Source organism: Ascaphus truei, unplaced genomic scaffold (assembly GCF_040206685.1).
Source record: "Ascaphus truei isolate aAscTru1 unplaced genomic scaffold, aAscTru1.hap1 HAP1_SCAFFOLD_145, whole genome shotgun sequence".
In the NCBI taxonomy this organism is placed as follows: domain Eukaryota; kingdom Metazoa; phylum Chordata; class Amphibia; order Anura; family Ascaphidae; genus Ascaphus; species Ascaphus truei.
Window position 1 is genome coordinate 622,876 of NW_027454334.1, and position 25,854 is coordinate 648,729.

Consider the following 25,854-nt stretch of genomic DNA (forward strand, 5'->3'; position numbering starts at 1 on the left):
CCCCCCCCTTCCCCATCTAACTGTCCTGCTCCCTGCAAACATAGGGACTTGCACGTTTGTACTTGCCCTTTGAACCCGGCGTTGTTTCTGTGCCACGCAAGGAGATGATCCGCCATGCCTGCACGACTGTTTGCCGTACTCACGCAGACAGATGGTATACCGCTGGAAGCCATTGAAGCTGTTTTCTGTTTCGGTGACTGCTTCTGATCTTTTCAACCATTCCGGATAAGTATCGGACTTATGTTGCTTACATTGCGTTCATCCTCGCGGACTGTAATGGAACGTTTACGCTTTGTTCTATAGGAATTGTTACACACTAATTCCTTCCTGTGTCTCCCCCCAATGTATCTTTTCATCAGTATATTATCCACACACACATGGAGCCTCAGAACTTCACCGGTTATTTTGTATTCTTGTGATGTTACTATCAGGGGAAGTCTTGCTTAGCATAGGGTTTCTTACACCAGCCGGTGACTGCAGGGGGTTAGGTGAGTAACGTGTGCACCTGAAACCGCTCAGTTAGCAGTGATTGTTGCACCTTGTTTTGCATCAGTTCAGTGACTCAGTGCTCCATGTGCCGGGTTTATATTCTAGGTACATTGCTTTCTCTTGCATACTAACTACGTATTGCTTAGGAAGTTCGTTTGGGTACCAGGGGCTTTTCTCAGCTATTTTTAATATTTTTTCTTTGTGTGCTTTAGATATTGTTTAATAAATTTGATATTTTGGATATGCTTGATTGCTTATTTTAGACTACTGTTTGTTTCCTATATATATATATATATATATATTGGGGAGGCTTCATCCAGCAGTGGGGAAACTAGGACTGCAGTTGATCCAATACTCACCCCTCCACCCCCCAACGCCCATGGTCTCCCCTACCCTCACCCCTTCCTAAAGCCTCTCCAAAGCCCTTCAAAGTCACCCACCTCCTAGATCCAAGTGACACCACTGTCCACACCGTGAGACCCATAACCATGCCACCAACAAGATTAGATCCAGATACTGCACCCCCACCCCTGCCCACCAACCAAGCAAGCTCTTAAATGCTCCTACACCAATAGCGCCGTCCATAGTGTTCGCCCTGGGTAAGGGCGCTAAATAAATGTTGTTATAAATAAATAAATGATGAATGATGGTATATTATATAAACGTACATATATATATATATATCATTGGGGAGGCTTCATCCAGCAATGGGGAGACACGGGCTGAAGATCATGATATATTTGGTATAAAGGATAATAATGCCTTTTAATCTTCAAGTTCCCAGTAATATAGTCTACGATTCCCCCCCCCCCCCCTTCCAGTAAGGACGACTAGAAAACAAACAAAGCTTCTAAACTTGACCAACAATCTGCTGTCGAAATTGAAACAACGTCCACCCACCACAAAGACAGTGCAGCTCACGTCCAGCCCTTCCCGATAAAGAAATACAGATGTACTCCAGATGAGAGATTCCCGATACTCCTCTTTTTGGTCGCAGAAGAGGAAGATCGCTGATTTACCGGACGACTTACCCGACCAGGGGCTGTGTTTATACCTGTGAGCTCTCCCCGCGGCCTTAAGACGAGTCTATTAATGGAAGATGTCTTATAAATCCCTTATAAATATAGCTGCAGCATCATAGCTCTGTAACCAGGGGCTGGCTCCGTTCCCATAGACACAGGAGGGGAGATTTCATCCAACATACTGTGCGTTACCAATTCTACATCCATATATTCACCATAACCCCAAGAGACCCCACATTTGGATAGTAAGTTCCTTATGCCTGGTTCAAATTTCAACGTTGTAACAGGGACATATCCCTGTTTAAATAAAGCAGCCACAGAGCACTGAGAATCCAGCAGAGAGATAGTTAATTGCAGCCACTCAATTAACTAGTCTCCACCTGGGCTAATGAGAGCGCTGTAAAAAGCCTCATGTGAGACACAGGAGAGAGATTCCTTAGCTCACATTTGGGCTGACAGAAGGAGAGCAGAGAAGCCTGCACACAGACACAGGCTGTGCTGAGATCAAGACACCCAGAGACCTATATTTCCTGGACACAGAGGACCCAGGAACCTGCCAGAGACTGACATGGAGGGCCACCTGCTTAAGGTACCTCCTGAGACTTTGGGGTGATAGGCTGGTAATGGGAATATCCCTCCAGTCCTGCAGATAGGCTCTGGGGAAGTAAGTTACCCCTTACACAGGGATAAGGGTTTGTTATTTTTGTATGTTTTGCCTGGATAAAGGAACAGGCTCAATAACGCCCAGATATAATGTCACCCTAATCGGTCTCCAGTATATGAACCTCTGCCCACATCTCTTACAAATGTTGACACCAAAACGGACGGTAAGCTCCTGGGAACATTGCATGTCATTACCCAGAATCCTTTGCTGCAGTGGAAGCATTGTATGCCAAGAGATAATAAGGAAAGGCAGGCCTTAACCACGGCTGTGCTGTAAAAGCTGTGTAAGGCCGCGTTTATAGTGCTGGCGACGGCAACGCGACCGATGACGTCGCGGTCGCCACTAGTGAAAGTTGTCATTTTGTTTTAATGTAGCTGGCGTCAAGGCAAGTGACGTCACGAAGGGGACAGGCCGCGGTCTCTGATTGGTTTAGAGACAGCCACATGTGGCGACTGTCTCTAAAAAAATCGAATTAATTTTTTTTTGATCAATCCGTCGCCGTCGCGCTTACTATAAGCGCTTGCGATGGAGTCAATCGATTTGTTTTGGGTCGCCGTCACAAGGCACTATACAGTACGCGCAGCTTAAGGCGGAAGGCTGAAGATTATAGGGTTCCCCTGTTACAACAGCTAAAGAGCAAACAAAGCACAGTGATAGCTCATTTGCATGTCATTACCCAGAATCCTTTGCTGCAGTGGAAGCATTGTATGCCAAGAGATAATGGGGAAAGGCAGGGCTGTATGAGACATGAGAATGTGCTCACACCGCGGGGGTTTTTACTCATCGTACGAGTAAAACCAGCTTGTCTCCAGTCCTCCTTCTCCCTTTTAGTTTAGAGTAGCTAGGTCTGGTTAATTAATTTAATAACTACCTACGTATACGGTGTATTGTAGGCGCTGTCATATGTCTCTTTATGTATATGTAGCCAGGTCTCCCTTTCCATTGCGGACCCACCCCCCTCCTCTCCCTCGCTGCGGCCGTTCGCGGGGAGGTGTGGGGGCATGTGCGCGAGCAGCGCGCTGTTCCCTGAAGCGGCCGGTTGCCGGGGACGCGAGCGGCCCGTTGTTAGGGCCGCGGTCGCGTTGCCGAGGTCCCGGCGGCTCGCGGTACAGGGCGCCGCCATTGCGCATTGTCTCGCGCGTGCGCAGTGAGAGCCAGGCGCCGGGAGGACCCCAAAGAGCTTGCGCATGCGCAGGGATGAGCCCGCGAAACTCTAGCCTACCAGGGAAGGCTCTAGGCAGGGACTACGAGTCCCATGAGCCTCTGCACGCCCCACGTGACGCCAGGGAGCCAATAGGGCTTAGAATCTCCCTGCAGGGAAGAGATACATTTCACACGCTGAGCCCACGCTAGTTAGTTGGAGCTGGGAGCAGGAAGGGGAAGGAAGGGTGTAGGGAGCAAGTGAAGCTCCTGCACCAGGTAAGGTTCCCCATATCCCAGGCAGGCCCCAACTCCCTACCAGGCTAGTGGGTAATTAATAAGGGACGGCCCAAGGTTAGGGACCCTGCCCTTAGTTGCGTGTGTGTGCTGTCTTGTCAGAGTCACGGCTGTCAGTGCTGTGAGGTCTGACAAGAAGGCATTGTGTGTTTGTGCAGCACGTTTCCTGCAAGCACCCAGCAGGTTGCAGTGCGTTGCTGCAGGCGCTGGGAGTACTAGGTAGGAATTAGTAGTCAGGACCGGGAACAGCTAGGGGAACGGAGTAGGCCAGTAACCCCTTAGGTCCCAGATAGGTCCTCACTCCCCAGTTTGTGGTGCTACAGGGACAGGCCCTAGGTTAGGGACTCTGTCACAGTAGCACTAGTGTTAGATAGGGACACAGCGGACACTGCGCTCCCAGAGAGAAGACTTGGGCTCAAGTCTGTGCCCAGACAGACTATCTCCAGGGTGGGATCACCCCTGGCGGACCCCGGGCAAGGAACCACAGGATCAGACGGAGTCACCGAGCGACAGATCCTTTTTGAAGTGTTTGCAGGCCCGAGTGCAGGAGCGCTCGGCAGGTACCCCCATAAGTGCACCAACGTATCCTAACATACTATCATCACACATAGTGGCAGCGCTGACCACGGGACAAGGGGGTTGGGCTGTGGACACAGTGTGGGGGTACACGGTGACTGTGGAGTTACTCCCTAGGGGGAATGTTATAAGTGTTGTGTTATTGCCTGCATATATATAAACTGGTTATATACATTCCTGTGTATGTGGTTATTGTATATGTGGGTCCTGTGCAGGAAACCTTCTACTCCCCTAGAACCCTACACAGGTGGAGGCGCTGAAACCGAGACGTTCCAGAGGACTCACCCCAGGCTCTCACTGGCGGAGGCTCAGACCTCCTGTGAGCCTGACAGGTATACTGCACCACACCTGGTAACATATAGGTTGCCCCCACATACACTATATATGCGATTGGGTGGGGGAATACCCGTTATATATATATATATATATATATATATATATATATATATATATATATATATATATATATACAGATGTAGAGGTATCGGTACAGTGTTAGCCGAGCTTTAATAATCAAAAAACAATAGACGATACCGTTCTGTGGCTAACGAGATGCTTTTATTTGTGCGAGCTTTCAAGATACACTGATCTCATCTTCCGGCGATGTTACACTGAATAAAGCAGGCAAGGGCTTACTTTAAAAACAGTGCATATCAGAATGTTATCTGTGACTGAAACTCCCTGTGTATTATGCGATTTATGACGTGAGGTGTTAAATAGTCCCTGAATGTTAGTGATGTAAGAGTGTGTGTATATAGTGAGAGGACGTGTGGTATAGTTGCGGATAGAAGATATATAGGTCCTGCTGTGATAAAATTCTACCTGTCCCCACAAAGAGTTAAAAGCTCAGGGTAGACTCTGCAGATAACCTGGGCCTAATCAGCAATGTTTAAAAAAGGCCAGTTCTTCCCTCTCCCCCTATTCCAGCAAGAGAGCTGCACTGCTGCAAACAGACACGGCTCTGCAGCCATTTTGTTTGTTACCTGTGTTTGTGTTAGTTGGTAAGTGGGGAAGCCACCCAAAGGTAGATAGAAACTTCTGTCTAGTTAGTGCTCAAGAGAGAGCAAGGGTTTCTTTGGACTGTGTTTTCTCTCACCCGCTGAAATGTTAAAGCAAATAAAAACACTGGAACCACAGTTGGATCTGTCCTGTGTTGCGGTTTTACCCTAGAAGACAGTGGGTTTTAAGGATCCCAGACAAAAACCCTTCAGTCAAAAAGGGCATTTTGTCACAATATATATATATATATAACAAAAAAAGCGAACAATAATGAACTGCCCTCACCCACCTCATGTGTTACAGGGTAAATAATGGCACAGGTAATACAATAAAATATTAGCGATGAGATTACGAGAAGTCAATATGAGATGAAAGTCCAGGATACTTAAATGAAGTCAATAGAAAGCGTTGAAATGGATGTAAATATCCTATTAATGACAGATGCTAGATGAGGTGCCCTCATGCAGCTCCTTTGAGGAAAACGACTCAATTTCCTCCAATCCAAAAATGCTATATTCAAAAAGGAAGCGCAGCAGGGGATAACCTCATATAAATGGCATTTATTACTGTTAAATAACAACAATCAAAAAGAAAAAGAAAAAAAAAAGACAAGTCAAGGTGAAGGTATAAATGCTGATCTGGGCTGGAACTGTACAGTTCTTGTGGGCGCTGAATCCTCTGAGATGCCTCTGTCCTGTGTTCTGTGGAGCACAAGCTGCTGGTACCAGTGGGGCTCAGAGTACGCTCCACGGAGCACAGGACAGAGGCATCTCGGAGGATTCACCCACTAGAACTATACAGTTCCAGCCCAGATCAGCATTTACGCCTTCACCTTGACTGTCTTTTTTTCTTTTCTTTTTGATTGTTGTTATTTAACAGTAAAAAATGCCATTTATATGAGGTTATCCCCTGCTGCGCTTCCTTTTTTTAAATTTGGCGTGCGTAAAGACAAATGTACGATACCGTTTCCACGAAATCGGCAGACAGCACGCCGGTAAGTAAAGTACGAAATTCCAACGTTTCGGTCCCAACAATGGACCTTCCTCAGGGCGGCGCAGTGAAAGAATGAACACACAGAACATAGATTCCCCTAAATTAATCCAATGAACACACAATCACCAAAAACCATTAAAAGAGGCAAAAGCCCGCCAAACCTTTATTCCCACGATCTCTAAAGTGCTGCATAGGACATTTTGAAGTTTTCCATCGGCCATCTTGGATACGGAGATACCACTGCCTGCGCAGTGTGGTGATGTCTGAATAATCCACTCACGCATGTTTCACTAGAAACATCGGACCCTGCGCATACGCAATGCACAATCTGCTGGAGGACAACCTGTGTCAGTTTCGGCAACCCCCGGCTACAGATTGCCATGACAACACACTGAGGCGGCGGCCATTTTGAATGTAACTGCGCATAAGTGCCTATGCAAGAGAATCACTGTTGCTCAATGAATTAGCTGTACAAGAGCAAAAAGGGATGTTTTGGGCAGGAATGTACCCCATGGTCAGTGACAACATACATATATACACATAAACACATATAGATATACACATATATACATTTATCGATTTTGGCTTTATTTTTGTTAAATAAATCCTGACACAGTGTAATATGTCATGTGTTGTTGTTCATCTGAGGTTGTATTTACCTAATTTTAAGACCTGCTAAGGAACAGATGATTGTTATTATGTCCTTATATGTAAAATCATAGAATTCAAAGAGGGTGTACTTTCTATAACTACATATAACTATATAACTAATATATATATATATATATATATTTTTTTTTTTTTTTAAATCTTGGATGTGAGTGTCTGGCGACCATTTGATTGGTCCGTCGTCCGCTCGCCCTCCGACGGCTCTCTTTGGCCAGTGTGTCTGCCCCCACCCCTGTGTTCCGCTCCTCCACAACTCTCATTGGCCCCCCAGAGCACGCTCTCTCCCACAGGCCGCTCCCTTCCCCCGGCTCTCACCCTTCCCCTGTCTCTCACCCTTCCCCGGCTCTCACCCATCCCCCGGCTCTCACCCTTCCCCGGCTCTCACCTCACCCCGGCTTTCACCTCCCCCCGGCTCTCACCTCCCCACGGCTCTCACCCTTCCTCGGCGCTCTCTCTCACACACACCGCTCCCACTCCAAATCCCCCCACCCCACCCCACACAGAGCACGCTCTCTGCGGCTCTCACTTCACACAGGCCGCTCCCCCAGCTCCCCATCCCCGAGAGCGCTCCTCCAGTTCTCTCCGCCTCTCCCGTGAAGGGCATGTTCAACGGCGGGCACATCACCTCCTCACCGGAGCATCTCAGCCTCGCCGGGGGTCACGGACACCACTGAGGAGCCGGAGGTGGAGGAGGAGGGCGGCCGGTACCCGGACGAAGAGGAGGAGGGCGACTGGTACCCGGAGGAAGAGGAGGGGCGCGGCCGGGTGCAAGGTGAGGAAGCGCAGGGGAATGGGTTCTTTCACTCTCTCCCACTCTATCCTGCGTGTCATCGCAGACGTCCCCGGAAATACTGGGAACTTCATTTAATACATAGAGGAAGCCGGGCGTGGATATATCTCAGCGTCCGTATCGAAAAAATAACTGAGTTTTTCCTTTGATAAGTAGAGTCCCGAGACTGGTGAGAAATGCAATTATCATATATAACTATGTAACTATCCTGCTGTATATAGTGAGAACCCTACTGTATATCGTGGCAATCCTACTGTCTATAGTAAGAATCCTTTTGAAACTAGAAGAAAATTGCAAAGCTAGTACAACCAACCTCACACTGGTGAGACCCATTAAGGTTGAAACATGTCTGTGAGTGGTTTGACTGGCTTTGCATCTAATCCCATGCTGTGCTTAAAAGCTGTGTAAATAGCATTGCATTTCTTATATGGGTTCCATGTGAATGGATATTCCAGGCAAAAGGTGACACATTGTGTACTCATTTGCATGTCATTTCCCAGAATAACATGCTGCAGTGGAAGCACTGTATGCTGAGGATAATGGTGAAAGGCAGGGTGCAGACCTGCCTAAGACATGTGAATGTGCTCACAAGCGATCTTTTTATTTGCTATTTGCTAACGGTGGAGGTTTCTTGTTGCCTTTTTCACCCACCATAACGTAAAACGTGTGTGCGTTTGTGTGTGCGCGCGCGTGTGTGTTCTACTGTATATAGTGAGAATATTACTGTACATAGACAGAATACACACATATATATATGTACAATCCTAATGTATATAGTGACAATACTATATATATATATATATATATACACATATATATATTAATAATACTACTGTACAGTATATACTAAGAATCCTACTGTATATTCACAATCCTACTGTACATAGTAATAATCCTACTGTATATAATGAGAATCCTACTGTATATATTGACAATCCTACTGCACATAGTGACAAACTTACTGTATATATAAATAATCCTACTGTTTATAGTCACAATCCTACTGTATATATTAATAATACCACTGTATATAGCAAAAATCCTAAATATATTAATAATCCTACTGTATAAGGAGACTCCTACTGTATATTGACAAAACTACTGTATACAGTATATTAATAATCCTACTGTATATAATGAGAATCATACTGTATACAGTGACAATCCTTTGCACAATATTTTCACTTTAAACTGCGTCCGAAAGTTCTTCTCTCTCCGCTTGTTACATTTCTTTTTTAAGCATAAATAAAAATAACAAAAAACAAATTGAGATGAAAGTGCAGCCTTTTGTAAAATAGCGTCATGTAATAATACAGCGCGCAAACGCCCGTCAGTCAGTGTAAAGAAACCCGCCAAATACATACATCAAACACATTATACAGCATCTCCCTCTCCCTCCTTCTATCTCTCTTTCTAACGCTCTCTCTCTTCCTAACTCTTTACCTCTCTCTCTCCCCTCTCCCTTTCTATATCTTTTTCTAACTCTCTCTCTATCTCTCGCCCCCTCTCTCTCTCTCTCAACCTTCCACTCTATCTCTCTCTCTCCCCCTTTATCTCTCCTTCCCTCTCTCTCTTTCTATATCTCTATCTCTCCCTCCTATATGAAAAACTCTCCAGGGAACAATATCTCAAATGACTTCTCTTGACCTGACCTCTTCACAGAGACCACTCCAGCCGTGAAGAACACCAAACAGATGTCTTCTCCACCAGCCCTGGCGTGAATGATCCCGTAAGACCTCCGGGAACAAACAAAAAAGGCGCAGAGGATCTCCCTTGGGCGGCACGGACGGACACACAGACGGTTGGGTTACCTTTTTCCCCGAGGCACGGCAGACAATCCAAGAGGAGAAGAAGTTGGGTGTCTCAGACGGTCGGGGAGTGAAGCCCGTTCTGCTCTCTGCCCCGGGGCAGCTGTCGCTGATATCAGAAGTCAGGACACTGAAACCTGAGCGTCTTCCAAGCTCTTCAGGTGGAACTTGGGGCTTCTCTCGGGTTTCTGCCGTTTCATTCCCCTAGTTGGGCCAAGTGTGTGTGAGCGGCGAGTGTACACGCGTGAACCTGCCCCCGGGGGCTGCGTGTGTACATGTGTGATGCTATGGAGCGTATAAACAGAGATTTATTGCTGTGTATAAAAACAAATTATATATAATATTAATTAATATATATATATATATATATTAGAGCTATTATTGAGTGTGTGAGTTTGCATATAGATGTGTGTGTGTGTGTGTGTATATATACCGGTATATATTACTGTATATAATACAGATATTACTGAATATGGGAGTTTGCATATAGATGTGTGTGTGTATATATACCGGTACTGTATATATTATATAATACAGATATTAGTGTGTGTCTGCATATACAGTACAGGCATACCTCGGTTTAAGGACACTCACTTTAAGTACACTCGCGAGTAAGGACATATCGCCCAATAGGCAAACGGCAGCTCGCGCATGCGCCTGTCAGCATGTCCTGAACAGCAATACCGGCTCCCTACCTGTACCGAAGCTGTGCGCAAGCGGGGAGAGTATAGAGTCTGTTACAAATGCGTTATTTACATCAGTTATGCACGTATATGACGATTGCAGTACAGTACATGCATCGATAAGTGGAAAAAAGGTCGTGCTTCACTTTAAGTACATTTACGCTTTACATACATGCTCCGGTCCCATTGCGTACGTTAATGTTGGGTACGCCTGTATACAGTTATTACTGTTATTACTGAGTGTGTAACATACACAGAGATAAATATTGCAGCGGAATATATATGTTTGGACTCGCGTCTCCCTGTTTCTCTTGTTCACGGTTAGTTTACGCGTTGACACTTAATGCTGTGATTGGGTAAGGCTGCCATCTTGCGAGTGACACTCAATGCTGTGATTGGGTAAGAATGCCATCTATTGAGTGACACTCAATACTGGGAGTGGGTAAGGCTGCCATCTAGTGAGTAACACACAATACTGTGATTGGATGAGGCTGTAATCTAGTGAGTGACACTCAATACTGTGATTGGTTGAGGATGCTATCTAGTCAGAGACACTCAATACTTTGATTGGGTAATGATGCCATCTAGTCACTGACACTCAATACTGTGATTGGGTGAAGCTGCAACCTAGTAAAAGAGAAACTCAATGTTGTGATTTGATATGGATGCCATCTAGTGAGTGACACTCAATACTGTGGTTAGGTGAGGCTGCCATCTAGTGAGATATTCAATACTGTGATTGGGTGAGGCTGTAATCTAGTGAGTGACACTCAATACTGTGATTGGGCGAGGCTGTAATCTAGTGAGTGACACTCAATACTGTGATTGGATGAAGCTGCAATCTAGTAAAATAGACTCTCAATTTTGTGATTTGGTATGGATGCCATCTAGTGAGTGACACTCAATACTGTGATTGGGTGAGGATGCTATCTGGTTAGACACACTCAATGTGATTGAAGATGATTGCCTTCTGGAGAGTGCCACTCAATTCTGTGATTGGGTGAGGCTGCAATCTGTTTACTGACTGGTTACTGACACGCAATACTGATGCCATCTTGTGAGTGACACAACACGGTGATTGAGTGAAGCTGCAATCTAGTAAAAGAGACACTCAAGATTGTGATTTGGTATGAACGCCATCTAGTGAGTGAAACTCAATGCTAGGATCGGGTGAAGCTGAGATCTAGTGAGTGACATTCAATGCTGTGATTGGGTAAAGATGCCATCTAGTGAGTGACACTCAATACTGTGATTGGGTGAGGCTGCAATCCAGTGAGTGACACTCAATGCTATGATTGGGTAAGGCTGCCATCTGGTGAGTGACACTCAATGCTGTGATTGGGTAAGGATGCCATCTAGTGAGTGACACTCAATGCTGTGATTGGGTAAGGCTGCCATCTAATGAGTTAAATGCATTACTATGGTTGGATGAGGCTGCCATCTCGTTAGTGGCACTTAATACTGTGATTGTGTAAGGTTGCCAACTAGTGAGAGACACTCAATGCTGTGATTGAGTGAAGCTGCCTTCTAGTGAGTGACGCAGTACTATGGTTGGAGTAGGCTGCCAACTAGTGAGTGACACTCAGTACTGTGATTGGGTGAGGTTGGAATCTCGTAAAAGAGACAGCAATGCTATGATTGGGTGATGCTGCCATCTAGTGACAGACACTTAATACTGTAGTTTGGTAAGGGTACCATCTAGTGAGTAACACACAATACTGTGATTGGGTGAGGCTGCAATCTAAGTGAGTGACATTCAATGCTGTTGTTGGGTAAGGCTGCCACCTAGTGTTACACTAAAGACTGTTTTTGGGTGAGGCTGTAATCCAGTGAGTGACACTCAGTACTGTGATTGTATAAGGATGTCATCTAGTGAATGACACTCAATACTTTGATTGAGTGAGCCTGTCATCAAGTGAGTGACACTCAATGCTGTGATTGAAGGAGGTTACCTCCTAGTGACAGGCACTTAATACAGTGATTGGGTAAGGATGTCATCTAGTGAGTGACACTCAATGCTGTGATTGAAGGAGGTTACCTTTTATAGAGTGACACTCAATTCTGTGATTGGGTAAGGATGCCATCAAGTGAGTGACACTCAATGCTGTGATTGGGTAAGACTGCAAACTAGTAAATGAGACACAATGCTGTGATTGGGTGATGCTGTCATCCAGTGAGTGACACTCAATGCTGTGATTTGGTGATGCTGTCAACCAGTGAGTGACACTCAATGCTGTGATTGGGTGACGTTGCCTGTGACGGTAGCCAGGCATCCTCACATGAGAAAGGAGAAGCCCGGCTGGCTGCCCCAATACCATGTGTAATGGCCGCCTCTGTGGGGCTCTTGTATGTAATGTTTGGTGTAACCCCTCCCAGAAAAGAGCTGATCACTGTCTGATGTCTGGAAGGGGGGAACTGTATGACTTGGGAAACGGTTATTGTATATGTAACCCTCTTTCACCCCACCCGACATGAGATTGGGTGGGGTACACTCCTTCTGGTTACTGTACACGGTCTTGGTGCTGTGACCTGCTGGCAAACAGGAGGGCTGAGGGCTCCGCGGTGTTGTGGGGAGAACCAGGACAGGGACAGGAGGTGGTGTGGGACAGGTTACCTTGCTCTTGTTCTCTCTGGGTGGTGCAGCGCCTCCAGCCAGTAGGGATCCTCTGGGGTCTCCAGAGGAGGGACCCCCCACTGACACTCTCTCCTTCTCACACCAGGAACAGTGAGACACACACAGCAGCTTCTTTCTGTGGTTTTGTATTGGCAGAGCAGCATACACAGCATAGTACAGCGTCACAGCATAGTACAGCGTCACAGCATAGTACAGCGTCACAGCATAGTACAGCGTCACAGCATAGGCCTGCTCTTCCTCCTCTGCCATTCTGCTCATGGCAGCATAACTCCCCTCCCTCCTTACCCAGGTGGGGCAAGAGGGAGAGGAAGGCTTCTCTATCAGCTCTACTCAATATCTCCTTCCAGAATCCCTCCTCATCCTAACTGATCACTTATTTTAGGAAACATGTCTCAATTTGAATATCCTCAGGGAGTGTCTCTAGCTTTGAATCATTACAACTCAAAGCTGGATACCGATTGGCTCACACACATCAGGGGGTGTTCCAACCCATATCCACCCTTTGGATTAACATGCTCAAAGGTTGCTTAAGCCCGCCCCTGAATATTGCTACTATACTCAGAGCTGAAATGCAAACAGGCTAACTGAAGGAATTAACCTTTCCACTGCCTGTTCTAATAGGACTGACAGAGGAAAGGCCCAGAATTAGCAATAGATGCCGAAGGCCTGGCTATATATATGTAGAAAAGCACTTTATGCCCCATGTTAGAGTGTAGCCTTTTCCCCATACAGTAAGGCCGAGTTCAGCGTGGCTGCTGCGGCAGCGTGCGTCCATGCGCACCTCCCCCGCGTGCTCCTGCAGCCCGGCGATCTGTGTTCAGGCTGCAGGAGTCGGGTCGCGGCGTTTGGGGGCTTGGCGGGGGGAACGTGTCACGGAGCTGGTTCGCTGAACCAGCTCACGTGATGCGACTGCAGCCCCAAATATCATTTCTGGTTACAGCGGCGTCAACGCTGCACTTTACCGCCGGTGGAGTTTTCAGTTTGAACACTCCCACCAAACAATCTGAAATTGCGACGGACGTGCGCACGCACGCGTCGCGTAGCAGCCACCCCGAACACGGCCTTAGAAAGGCAGCCAGTAATGTAATGTGTGTTTTAGCATTTCTTTGCATGCAGGCACAGTAATTCACTTAGCTGTGTTGTCTGCAGAGAAATGCAGGGTCGTGACAAAGGGCTGGGAGCAGCTAAGTGCCGGGACAAATGGTGAGCGGGGAAGGGCTGATTATCAGGTCCGGGGACGGACTCCCAGCGCGGTAGAGTCTATACACATAATATATAAAGCTTGGCCCCCTGCAGAAGCAATCCCTCCAGCCAATTAGGCGAGGGAAGCCCATGACCAGGGGGCAAGCCCCCTCCCCCCTCACCTCCCTGGGATCTCTGGGCCGCCGTCGCGGCCCCCCCTGGGGGGGGGGGGGCAGGCCTAGGTCAGTACAAAAGAGGCAGCCGGGAGCTGAATCTTCCATTCTGCTCCCGGTCTGCTGCGAAGTTTAGTGTCCTCTCCTCTCCTCCAGGTGAGTTTGTAGTCTCCCTTTGGGCCCGATCGCAGCATCCCCCCCCTCCGCCTCCGCTATGGCTGTCCAGGGGATAGTTGCGAGGCAGCCGGGGAGTGCTGCCACGGGGGATCCCCCTACCGCGCGGCTCTCCCTCCCTCAGCCTCCGTGGCTGGCCTGCTCGGCGGGCGGGGAGGGGGGGGCCTCCGGCGAAGGGGGGGATCCGCCTGCCGGACCAAGGGATAGCTAGTGGGGATCCCCCTTACCGCGTGGCTCTCCCTCCATCAGCCTTGGTAGCTGGCGGGCGGGGAGGGGGGGCCTCCGGGGAACGGGGGGATCCCCTTGCCGGTACCAGGGAATAGCCAGGGGGGATTCCCTTGCCACGTGGCTCGCCCTCCATCAGCCTCTGCGGCTGGGGAGGGGGGGGCCAGAGGGAGGACGAGGAGAGGCACAACAACCCCCCACGTTTTTTTGCCACGACGGTTCCCCCAACAGAATGGCCGTGGGTATCCCCCAACCCCCTCCCCCCCGGGGTTGGAGCACGGGACACTCAGTGGGGTTACATGGCAGTGGTATAATGTGCTGTAATTGATTTCTTTCAACATTGGATAAAGTTATGATCAATGCTAGAATGGCCGTGGGTATCGCTGCATACCGCATTCGTAGTGATAGCGGGCTGTATGTGGGGAATAAAGTGTATACACCTCAGTGTGGTTATATTGCGTTGTATTCGGGGTATGGTTATAATGCGTTGTATTCGGGGTATGGTTATAATGCGTTGTATTCGGGGTATGGTTATAATGCGTTGTATTCGGGTTATAAGGCATACGAGCTGCATTTGAGGTACAATTGGCTGTAATTGGGTTACATGGCGTATATTGTATTTGGATTATAGGGGGTGTGTATATACCGCATCCGAAGTTACAATGGGCTGTAATGGGGTGACATGGTGTATATAGTGTGTATACTGCACTCGTAGTTACGTTCTGTTGTACGCTAGGGTGTGTATAGGTGCTGCATTCGCCGTTACAATGTACTGTAACTGGGTTACATAGCGTATATAGTGTATATACTGCATTCACGGTTACGTGCTGCATGTGGAGTATAAGGTGTATTTATGCTGCATTCAGTGTTGTAATGTGCTGTAATTGGGTTACATGGCGGGTATAGTGTATATACCGCAGTCAGGGTTAAGTGCGGTATGTGGATTATAAGGTGTACATTTGCTGCATGCAGGGTTATAAGGTGTCGTAATTGGGGTACATGGCGTATATAGAGTATATACTGCATTCACGGTTACGTGCTGCATGTGGTATAAGGTGTATTTATAGAGTGACCATTCGTCCCGGTTTTGCCGGCACAGTCCCGTTTTTTTCTGTGCTGTCCCGGTTGACAGTCCGTCCCGGAAATGTCCCGGGTTTTGCCCCTGGTGACTGGTACCGAGCGCGAGTCGGCGGCGGTGCGCGGAGGCGGCAGCGTGAGGAGGATGCGGCGGTGCGCGGAGGCGGCAGCATGAGGATGCGGCGGTGCGCGGAGGCGGCAGCGTGAGGAGGATGCGGCGGTGCGCGGAGGCGGCAGCATGAGGAGGATGCGGCGGTGCGCGGAGGCGGCAGCGTGAGGAGGATGCGGCGGTGCGCGGAGGCGGCAGCGTGAGGAGGATGCGGCGGTGCGCGGAGGCATGCGGGAGGAGGATGCGGCGGTGCGCGGAGGCGGCAGCGTGAGGAGGATGCGGCGGTGCGCGGAGGCGGCAGCGTGAGGAGGATGCGGCGGTGCGCGGAGGCGGCAGCGTGAGGAGGATGCGGCGGTGCGCGGAGGCGGCAGCGTGAGGAGGATGCGGCGGTGCGCGGAGGCGGCAGCGTGAGGAGGATGCGGCGGTGCGCGGAGGCGGCAGCGTGAGGAGGATGCGGCGGTGCGCGGAGGCGGCAGCGTGAGGAGGATGCGGCGGTGCGCGGAGGCGGCAGCGTGAGGAGGATGCGGCGGTGCGCGGAGGCGGCAGCGTGAGGAGGATGCGGCGGTGCGCGGAGGCGGCAGCGTGAGGAGGATGCGACGGTGCGCGGAGGCGGCAGCGTGAGGAGGATGCGGCGGTGCGCGGAGGCGGCAGCGTGAGGAGGATGCGGCGGTGCGCGGAGGCGGCAGCGTGAGGAGGATGCGGCGGTGCGCGGAGGCGGCAGCGTGAGGAGGATGCGGCGGTGCGCGGAGGCGGCAGCGTGAGGAGGATGCGGCGGTGCGCGGAGGCGGCAGCGTGAGGAGGATGCGGCGGTGCGCGGAGGCGGCAGCGTGAGGAGGATGCGGCGGTGCGCGGAGGCGGCAGCGTGAGGAGGATGCGGCGGTGCGCGGAGGCGGCAGCGTGAGGAGGATGCGTATTATTTTTTAGCTGCCGGGGGCGGGGCTTTAGAGTAGAAGCAGGGGATTGGTTGGAGGTCAGGATTTGCCGGGGGCGGGGCTTAGTATCAGGGACGGATGTAGTGTGTGTGTGTGTGTGTGTGTGTGTGTGTGTGTGTGTGTGTGTGTGTGTGTGTGTGTGTGTGTGTGTGTGTGTGTGTGTGTGTGTGTGTGTGTGTGTGTGTGTGTGTGTGTGTGTGTGTGTGTGTGTGTGTGTGTTTTCACCAGAAGGAAGGCTCACAGCTGGCAACTGAAACTGCCGGCAGACTGGAAAAAAGCCTCACTACTTCTGGCTCCCTACAGTGGCATTACAGGTAAGCCCCATGTCGCCTGTGTGTGTGACTGCCCCCTTCCCAGTCTGTGTGTGTGTGTCTGCCCCCCTCCCAGTCTGTGTGTGTGTGTATGACTGCCCCCCTCCCAGTGTGTGTGGGTGACTGCCTCCCCTCCCAGTCTGTGTGGGTGACTGCCTCCCCTCCCAGTCTGTGTGTGTGTGTGTGACTGCCCCCCTCCCAGTGTGTGTGACTGCCCCCCTCCCAGTGTGTGTGACTGCCCCCCTCCCAGTGTGTGTATGACTGCCCCCCCTCCCAGTGTGTGTATGACTGCCCCCCCTCCCAGTGTGTGTGTGACTGCCCCCTCCCAGTGTGTGTGTGACTGCCCCCCCTCCCAGTGTGTGTGACTGCCTCCCCTCCCAGTGTGTGTGTGACTGCCCCCCCACCCAGTGTGGGTGTGTGACTGCCCCCCACCCAGTGTGGGTGTGTGACTGCCCCCCTCCCAGTGTGTGTGTGACTGCCCCCGCACCCAGTGTGTGTGTGTGTGTGTGTGACTGCCCCCTCCCAGTCTGTGTGTGTGTGACTGCCCCTCCCTCCCAGTGTGTGTGTGACTGCCCCCCTCCCAGTGTGTGTGTGTGTCTACCCCCCTCCCAGTCTGTGTGTGTGTCACTGCCCCCCCTCCCAGTCTGTTTGTGTGTGTGACTGCCCTCCCCCTCCCAGTCTGTGTGTGTGTGACTGCCCCCCCTCCCAGTGTATGTTTGACTGCCCCGCTCCCAGTCTGTGTGTATGTGTGACTGCCCCCTCCCAGTGTGTGTGTGTGACTGTCCCCCCTCCCAGTCTGTTTGTGTGACTGTCCCCCCTCCCAGTCTGTTTGTGTGTGTGACTGCCCTCCCCCTCCCAGTCTGTTTGTGTGTGTGACTGCCCTCCCCCTCCCAGTCTGTGTGTGTGTGACTGCCCCTCTCCCAGTCTGTGTGTGTGTGACTGCCCCCCTCCCAGTGTATGTTTGACTGCCCCCCTCCCAGTCTGTGTGTATGTGTGACTGCCCCCTCCCAGTCTGTGTGTGTGTGTCTGCCCCCCTCCCATTCTGTGTTTGTGTGTGACTGCCCCCCCTCAGTGTGTGTGTGACTGCCCCCTCCCAGTGTCTGTGTGTATCAGTGACAGAATGTATACAGACACCAACCCACTCACCCACTCACCCACGTGTCAGTCAGTCACCCACGTGTCAGTCAGTCACCCACCCATATGTCAGGCAGTCAGTCACCCACCCACCCACGTGCCAGGCAGTCTAACGTGTCAGTCAGTCACCCACCCACGTGTCAGTCAGTCACCCACCCACGTGTCAGGCAGTCAGTCACCCACCCACGTGTCAGGCAGTCAACCCAAGTGTCAGGCAGTCACCCACCCAAGTGTCAGGCAGTCTCCCACCCACCCCCCCAAGTTTCAGGCAGTCTCCCACCCACCCAAGTGTCAGGCAGTCTCCCTCCCACCCACCCAAGTGTCAGGCAGTCTCCCTCCCACCCACCCAAGAGTCAGGCAGTCTCCCTCCCACCCACCCAAGTGTCAGGCAGTCAGTCACCCACCCAAGTGTCAGGCAGTCAGTCACCCACCCACGTGTCAGGCAGTCAACCCAAGTGTCAGGCAGTCACCCACCAAGTGTCAGGCAGTCTACCACCCACCCCCCCAAGTTTCAGGCAGTCTCCCACCCACCCAAGTGTCAGGCAGTCGCCCTCCCACCCACCCAAGTGTCAGGCAGTCTCCCTCCCACCCACCCAAGTGTCAGGCAGTCAGTCACCCACCCAAGTGTCAGGCAGTCAGTCACCCACCCACGTGTCAGGCAGTCAGTCACCCACCCACGTGTCAGGCAGTCAGTCACCCACCCAAGTGTCAGGCAGTCTCCCACCCACCCACCCAAGTGTCAGGCAGTCTCCCACCCACCCACCCAAGTGTCAGGCAGTCTCCCACCCACCCACCCAAGTGTCAGGCAGTCTAAGTGTCAGGCAGTCAAAGTGTCAGGCAGTCAACCCAAGTGTCAGACAGTCTCCCACCCACCCAAGTGTCAGGCAGACTCCCATAACCCACCCACCCACCCAAGTGTCAGCAGTCTCCCATAAAAGTGTCAGGCAGTCTCCCATAACCCAGCCACCCATCAGGCAGTCTCCCATACCCTAGAGAAAGTGCAGCGCACCATGATCCAGAGAAGAGGCAGGTCTGGCAGAAATCTATCTTTATTAGAAAGTCATAAAAACAAGGGATGCAACCCCACCCCACTCTGCCACATAACCAGGATGCTGACGCCCACCTGATGACATCAGAGCTACCATATGGCGCCCCCTAGTGACGTCAGACGTCTAGGTCTAAATCCCTGGCAATACAGCATAGAGCTGCCTTGGAGGACTGCAGCCACAGCCACACCTCTCCCCAGACTGAACACTCCCCCATGTGTGGCTGTGGCTGCAGTCCTCCAAGACAGCTCTATGCTGTATTGCCAGGGATTTAGACCTAGACGTCTGACGTCACTAGGGCGCGCCATATGGTAGCTCTGACGTCATCAGGTGGGCGTCAGCATCCTGGTTATGTGGCAGAGCCGGGAGGGGTGAGTATCAGGGGGGTGGTATATATTGTGACTGTTTCTTGTGTTTGTAGCCTTCACCTTGACTGCCGAAACGTTGGACTTTATGGCATATTAAACCTCCTTTGAGTAAGACCGTGTGCCTGCTTCTTCTTCTTTGTCCGGCTACAGGAAGGGTCAGGAGACAGGGAGGACAGAGGCAGGAGAACCCCATCTGGCCCGGCCTTGCCTGTCCCTACGAATACAAACATACAACCCCTCACTGAATAACATAGCCCTAACCCCATGTAATAATCCTGGGTGTAAACAAAATAATGGTTTTATGAATATTGTAATGGTTTAATAGGGACCTAGGAGGTGGCCAGTGGGGCTGTTATGTGTATTTGTGTTTATTGAGGGTAGCGGGGGTGGGTGAACGGGGTATTGGCCCCAAGGATGGGTGTTTAGGCCTACCGGGTGGGGGGGTAGTGGGAGGGGTTAACCCCTTCATTACCTTAGCGGTATTAACCGCTAAGTTAAAGAAGAGGTTAAGTCATCCCCCAACCCCCTGGCAAGGCCTAAACACCCAGCCAGGGCCAAATACCACCTTCTGCCACCCCCGCTACCCACAATAAGCCTGGCACGGGTGTATAACCCCTTCATTGCCTTGGCGGTAATGAAGTTGCCTGTAAATGCATTTTTTATGCATGGGATTCATGCCGGGGGTCTCTGGTGCTGATATTAATGGATATCAGCTCTGGGACACATGCATGTTATTTTCATCGCAGCTTCACCCCACCTTCTTGCCAACTTTTGTGGCGGGACAATTTGGAGAAGAAACAGCAATTTTAAAGTGGCGATCAGCCGCAATAAGCTGATCAGGGCTTATAGAATTGAGCGTGTTTGAAAAACTGGCGATCAGTGCCGAAAAGTGGCTTATCACCGCGCATCTGCAGATTTTATTTATTTATTTATTTTCCGGCAAAACAAAAAACGGTTATTTTTGCTCTAATCGCCAGGTTCTCTGGGCTTACTGAATCGCTGTAGGCGATAACTGCATGAGGGCCTTAGGGAGGATTTGTTCCTGTAAAGTACACCTAGTTTGGCATAGGATTTGGATGTCAGGGTATCAATGTGCAACCCAAATGTTAAATGGGAGTTGAACTATATGCCCAGATATTTCAAACCAGTAACAGGGGCTAGGATGGTTTTAGAGCTGGTTTTTATCTGAAGCTCTGTCATTGGCAGCTTTAGCAATTTAGCTCTGGTCCCAAATACCATTGTTACAGTCTTGTCAGTGTTTAAAATCAGTTTGTTTTGGGAAATCCAGTTTCAAGTCTCAAAAAATCAGATTGAAGTATGTGTTCAAGGTCAGAGAGGCGAGGGCTGCGTGCATATAGGATAAGATCTAAGGCCTCTCACAATAACCCGTTAGGAATATTAATTCCTCATCTATCCGACATAAGTATAAAATATACTCTAACCAAGACCCCTAATACAGAGTTACCCACCTTATACGGGAGCAGCTGCCAGACGAGTATAGTAAATGTATCTTATTTCTTTTGCCACTGGAGGGCAGCGTGGAGTTACACGGAGTGGCGCCCGTAAGGACGACGTGCCAGTTAGGCGGAAGGAGACGCGCACACACTTTTATGTGAAACGGATATATTTGGGGAGGGATTTAGGAGTCTGAGTGAGAAAATTTATATTTTGTCACAATGGAAAAATGGAAAAATTAACCATTTAAATATGCACAGATTTTATCCCACTTTTGGAAATTAGGGATGTTGCCTAAAAGTCTGAGAATGCACAAAGTGCCACCCCTGGGCTTTAATGAAGCAGCATTTGTGGGATAAAGGGATCAGCATTCTGTATAAAGGTATTTTGGGCTCGATATAAATAATTGAAGCCAAAAACTAATATTAAGGGGCCTATGCAGAGAGCAGCGCGAACGGAAATTTCGGCGTTTTTTAGCGCTATATGGCTATAATAAGGTTGGAAATGGCGAGTTGAGTAAAAAGCGCCATTTTTTATTTTTTTTTAGTAGAACTCGCCGCACGGCTGGCGAGAACCAAAATCTCGCCAGTTTTGAAAAGGGCCGTATGCAGAAAGGTACGATCGCCATCTAGGGGCTGTTCGCGCCATTAAAATGGAGAGAAATTCTACAATTAGCTCCGCCAACAAAAGTTGGCAGGAAACTGGAGCTCACCGGCGAGAGTGAAAAGAAAAAAAAAAACGCGCTTTTTTTCAAACATGTTTCACCAGCGCGCATCTCGCCGGTTGAAACTCTCCATAATCAAGCATGATTTTAAATGCAGTTTTCTGACCTTTCTGCATATGGAGATAAAATCACGCCATTACAGGTACAATTTATTACCAATTCCAATTATTTCCAGCGCTGCTCTCTGCAAAGGCCCCTAAGTAAATTGAGAATGGAAAAATATTCAGCACAAACGTACAGAATGTGATGTTCTGAGAGATCTTACAGATGTTATCAAATCCCACAATGAATGTATAGAAAATGTCTGTATAGAACGAGTCAAACAAGAATATGCCAATAAAACGTTTAATTGGGAGATACAGGGGCCACAATTCAGGTCAGTTAGCTGGAAGAAGGGAAGCCGGTCAGCCGGTAGAGCCGGTCAGCCGGTCAGCCAGAAGAGCAGGTCAGCCGGTCAGCCAGTAGAGCAGATCAGCCGGTCAGCCGGTAGAGCAGGTCAGCCGGTCAGCTCTGAGATCAGCATTACTTATATCTCCTAACCTTTGCCCCCTGCATGTAATGCGCAGAACAGCCTGCACTGCATATACTGTACATGAGATACTTAACCCTTTCTTTTCGCTCGACTCTAATCTGAATGATTTGCTAATTGGTTTGTAATTAGAGAGATATTTGTAGCAGAATCCCATGTATGTTCTTTTTACCTTTTTAGATACCGTTTTGTGTAATAAAAGATATGAGATCAGAGGGGCTCCCTGTTTGCACTCGTGTTTTGGCAGAAGTGTATATGTGACCCTATAAATCTCCCTCACACCCGGCTTGGCAGTGTGACACTAGTGCAGCGACCTGGGGAAGAATCACTGAGCTGTTAGCAATAGATACAACGGATAGAAAAGACACTACACATAGGTTGGATTAAAGAGAGTATTTTATTGAAATAATTAATCTCTTTGCTGGGAGGGGCCTGCAGCACATTGCAGAGCGATATAGTAACACGCAGAGCAATGCACTGCAGGCCCCTCCGGCAGCAAAGGAGTGAAGACCAATGCAGGGTGTATAAAGATCTCACTGATAATTCATGCACAAAGGGCTGTTTGTTGCTGTGATCCAGAGGAAGGCGAAACATAACCCCTGCTGTGCAATGGGGGAAAAAAATTCCTTCCTGACCCCATTAAATGGCGATCGGATGGTCCCTGGATCACTGCGCAGTGAGATCAGATGGAGCAGCACAGATCAGCGTTGTTATACACAGGGGCACACTCAGTATATAGAGATGCGGGTGATGGGGCCCTTGTGCCCCTGTGTATAACTCACCTGCTCCCCCATCCCCCTACATATCTATCCCATTCACCCCTTTTCCTCCCGCATACCTCGCAGGGCCGGCCGGCCATTAGGCGGTCGCCTAGCGCGCAAAGGTCCTAGGGGCGCATTAATAATCATTATTATTTTTTCCTCTTATTATTTCTAATTTATTTATCTTTTTTTAAAAATTATTATTCTTTTTTTTATCCAGTATTTTGGCGCCCTTTTATTTTTATTTTGCGTCGCGCTGGGGTGCGGTCGCACCCCCTGCAGCCCCGATAGCTACGCCACTGTTTATTTTATTATTTTATTTATCTTATTATTTTTTATACAACTGGGGCACAAATTTTAAGTTTCGCCTGGGGCGCATGAAACCCGTGCTCCGGCCCTGCTCCTTGTTCTCTCTCACCCTCTCACGCCCAATATCCCAATCTCCCTCTAGTACCTGCCCCTCCCGCAGCCTTCCTGATCTTATCTGCCTCTCCTGCGGTCAAACCAACTTCTCAGGGCCCCTAGAATACCCCTGGATCTACGCCCTGGCTCCTCTGCTACCTGCTCCCGGGGTCTGCTGCTCCGCCTAAAAAAGGTGAAGCAGCAGATCTGTCCGCACCTCTCGTATTCTGCTACCTGCTCCCGGGGTCTTCTCCTCCGCCTAAAAAAGGTGAAGCAGCAGATCCGTCCACACCTCTCGTATTCTCCTAGGCCATCGTCCACCACGTCGCCAGACTTGACATCCGCTTCGTCGTCTGCCTCATCGGCCGCCTTGTAGCCCACCTCTTCGCACCACTTGACGCCCGCTTTATCGTATGCCTCGTCGTCCGCCTCGTAGCCCGCCTCGTCGTCTGGTGGCACAAAGGGCACCACCTTCGTGCGTGTCCTGATCTGCAGGAGACATGAAGTGTTTGTAACCAGGGACAGTGATACTCTGTATCGCAAGAGCTCCTGTGCCACTTATACCCCCTCCCCAATACCACGTTATACCGCCCTCCACAGGGCAAATACCCGTTATACCCACCTCCCCAGGCTCAGTACCCAGTTATACAACCCTCCCAAGGCCCAGTACCCTGCTATACGCTCCTCCCCAGGCCCAGTACCCGTTATACCCACCTCACCAGGCCCAGAACCCGTTATACCCACCTCACCAGGCCCAGTACCCATTATATACCCCTCCCCAGAAGGTCATGTTTCTATTTATCAAAAATACATTGAGTTACCTCTGGTTTTCAAGCATGTCCTGGGGGAGTTATCACAGAGACACAGAAACGTCGCTGAGTTTGGTGAGTAACTCCCTTAAACTCTCAGCAGTTGAATTCCCCATTAGGCGCTTAATGCGTTAAAAACAAGCGTTGCTATTTCTCTGCATGAAGTTGCAGGTAATTGGAAGAGTTACACAGTGACGGCTATTTCATCACTCACCTTCTTCCATCGAATCGGTCTTAGCGGTAGTGATCTCAGTATTATTTCCTCCTTAACATCGGATATCCATATCCATTCTTCGCCTCTGATCTGTATGCAAGACAATGCTTTAAGACAGGGTTGCGCAACCTTTTTCCCCTGCTCCCCCCTCCACCCTCCCCACCTTGTCTCCGACGTTCTGATGTAACGACGTCATGTGATATCACGTTGCTATGGCAATGCCACATCATGTGACGCCACGTTGCTGTCTCCAGAAGCCGCCGGAGACAAGGAAAGGGAACTTACAGAGGCCTTGCGCGCGATTTCCGGCATTTAATTTAAATGCTGTGGGGAAGAGCGAGGGGCCACTGTAAGCGCCGAGCCCCTCCCCAAGAAAATGTCGCACCCCTCGATTTGCGCACCCCTGCTTTAAGAGATATTCTGGGACCCTCCAACTCCTCCATCGGACCCTTCCTCATATTGACTGACCTTGCAGTGCTCTGCACTGACTTGCACTGACCTGCTATGATGCCTCTCAAAATACCATGCTAACTCATTCTGAACATACATGTGTCCTTTCTACATGTTACTCAGCTTGTATGGGCCACAGACAGCTTTCCCGGGGTCCAGGACTAGTTGCCACCGGGGACACTCACCCATGGGTCGGCGACCTTGCGAGAACCCACCCCCCCAACCTGTTTTCTCTTGCATTGCCATAGACAACAACATTTCAGCCTGCTGGCCTTTCTCAGGTAAAGTGGCTAAACCCACTAAAGCCAATAAAGATAGGCCAGCAGCCGAAACATTGTAGTCTGTGGCACAATAAATTATCTTTTTTTATTCAAATCCGTGTGCCCTTTTCCATCAATCATATTGTATCCATTGGACGAAATGCCGGTCTTCCCTGAGACTAAGGGGCACCGGTAAAAGTATGACTAATTGTTTTTTTTAGTGTGCAGCAAATCCCCATCATTTTTGCGTTCTCTTGCTCTGCCCCAATCTGACACAGCACCTTGCTCTCTCACCCCCCTCTTACACTCCCGCGTCACCCTTTCCTTCCCCAAAGGTTGTCATTTAATCAGATCTTACCAAAATTGTCTCCATCTCCCTTGGAAATGTTCTGTCTTTAAACTGTGCGGCTCCTCTTGATCCGGACTTTCTTAGCTGACCCCTTTAGGTTTCGGCTTCGAGGGTCTAAAAAATAAGCGACTCCGAAAAGATGTGAAATATGCCCACGGGTCCTAATGGGGCACTGAGGGGGAGACTTAAATACTAGTAAATATAATCTACTGTGCTAACAAATATAATCTATTAACTAACAAATATAACTTATTAAACTAAGAAATATAACTTATTAAACTAAGAAATATAATTTATTAAACTAAGAAATATAACTTATTAAACTAAGAAATATAATTTATTAAACTAAGAAATATAACTTATTAAACTAACAAATATATCTTATTAAACTAAGAAATATAATTT

At 49.5% G+C, this 25,854-nt stretch overlaps 1 protein-coding gene across 5 annotated transcripts in view; it reads right to left on the reverse strand.

Annotated features, from left to right (window-relative positions):
• SCN4A (sodium voltage-gated channel alpha subunit 4) overlaps positions 1–9,581 on the reverse strand; it is a 179,859-nt gene extending 170,278 nt beyond the window's left edge. For 2 of the 5 annotated variants that reach the window (XM_075581618.1, XM_075581616.1), the window contains exon 1: positions 1,390–1,553. The gene's annotated coding sequence lies outside the window, so the exon portion shown is untranslated. Of the gene's footprint in view, positions 1–1,389; positions 1,554–9,450 lie in introns of those variants that run through there. The other 3 variants (XM_075581615.1, XM_075581613.1, XM_075581620.1) reach the window with 3 other exon arrangements.
• Positions 9,582–25,854: the final 16,273 nt, after the last annotated feature.